The following is a 2,103-nucleotide window of genomic DNA, read 5'->3' as shown; positions in this document are numbered from 1 at the left end:
CTAAAAAAGATCAACCAAGTTCCATCATACTCCAAGGACTTGCTTTTTCTAGCTTTACCTCACCTGGTTGCCAGGATCTAGACTCCCACCTCACACATCTTTTCATTCATCTTCCTTATATGCTCTCTTCCTGGTCCCTTGAGACTTGACCTGCTGCTGCATGGACAGAACATCTACTTGTCCCATTTCCTGCCCTGTCACACAATGTGACCATGGTTCATGTAGCAATTTTTCTCCTTTAGTAACCATTCTTAAAGGGAAACCTTGATTCTCATTAGAGAAGCAGAGCTTATAAAAGGGATCCCCCAAAAGTAGAATGGCTGGGAAAATGATTTTTTTTCCTGTGAAAAATTTTGATAAAACTTAAATTTGTTTTAGTCAAATGTTTTCTGTGGAAATTTTCAAATTTTCATCTAAAAACACCTTTTCAGTGTTCAGCAACCAAAACTGAAAAAAAATGCAATTCGTCAGATGAAATGTTTTGGTAGTAATAAAGAAAAAGAAAACCTTCAAAACATCCCAAAATTTTGTTCTTTGGTTGCTGAAACCCACCCCTAAGCCCCCTCAAAAAAAAAAAAAATCCAAACGTGTTGAGTGCCTAAACCTAAAAACTTGGAAAAATTGCTATTTCCTGCAGAAATTTCCATTGCAACAAAATAGCCATTTTCTGTTAAACTTGAATGGAAAAATTTCTACGCGCAGGTGTTTTATATTGGCCTGGTACAGCGCTTGGGTGATTCTGCTGAGCTTCCTTCACTTTAAGGTGATCAGAGACAATTCTTCAAAAATACCTTTTGTCCTTGCACTTCCAAAGGACTGTATCAGTTCATTAACTGAGACATAATTGGCACGAGAGAGAGAAACCCTTCAGGTACGTGTCAGAGGTGGATATGTGCTGGCCAGAACGGGGTTATGCCTTATGTTTTAGTTTTGATCCCCTGAGTGGGATCCAGCGGCAGAATGCTATGCAACATGAAGCCATCCCTGCTCTCTTTCTTCTAATGATCAGATGGAGGACAAGTATATCCTTAAGATGAAACCCTATTGCCATCTGAGCAAACACTACCTTTTGTGCACTATCTATGCAAAGAATCTCTTCCTCCTGTTCCCAGCTCTCTTCACAGTTTCAATATCTTTATTCTTTCCTATCCCTTCAGGGAAGTCCTTTTACTACGTCACTGTTCCAAAGCATCTATTTTAGTTCTAAATTATGCGTTAACAGCTTTTAAGCCAAGAATTTCAAAATTATTGATTCTGACTACTACCCAATTTGGAAATCAGGCCTCTATTAATGTGTCAAAGGCTGGATGCTCTGCACTTTATGAAAAATCAGGCCCCCCATATTACTGTGGGGGATACATTATTGGCCTCTCTCATCTGTCAGTCAGTCATACTCATTAGGTTATGTGAAGTAGTTTTGACAGCAAATTCTTCCATGTCACAAGTTATTTGAAAGATCCATGCATCTCATTTGTTGTTTTTTATCTTGGCCCTTTAATTAATTACTGTTTGTGCAGTCTGTGTGAGTGAGAGAGAGAGCATGCCAGCTTGTGTTTTGGGGGAGTATGTATGGGAGACTGTGTGTGGGTTGGGGGAGAGTGAGTGTGTCAGCATGCTGTCTCTAAGTTCAGACAGCAGCCAGAAACAACCAATTCTGAGGCAGAAGCTGTTGTACAAATAGCTGGTGTCTGCCCCGTTCCCCCAGCTCAGCAGAGACCAGTAGGTAGGCAGAGAAAACCCTGGATGACATCAGCTCTCTCTGACTCCCCTTTCGCCCTAGTAGCAGCCCGCACTGCCTGCTATTGCAGACCTAGTGCTGGGGAGAACAAGATTCCATGATTCCCTTTCAAATTCTCCCACAGCCTCCTCTCTCCACAGACCAAGGAGATCCACCCTCTCCTTTGTAGTCCAAGTAGGAGTGCCTTTGCTGCCGGGAACCAGCTTGCTCAGTTCGGGGGAGGGGCGAATGCTTCTGTGGCTGAATGCAGGGTAGCAGAGTTCAAAACAGCGAGCAGAGCAGTCATGGAGGGCATTGTGGGATACCACCTCAAGGCCAATTACAGCAATGTAACAAACACGGCACCTACAGTGACACTTTTGTCC

Source organism: Chelonoidis abingdonii, chromosome 3 (assembly GCF_003597395.2).
Source record: "Chelonoidis abingdonii isolate Lonesome George chromosome 3, CheloAbing_2.0, whole genome shotgun sequence".
Lineage (NCBI taxonomy): Eukaryota > Metazoa > Chordata > Testudines > Testudinidae > Chelonoidis > Chelonoidis abingdonii.
This window is presented reverse-complemented; position numbering follows the sequence as displayed.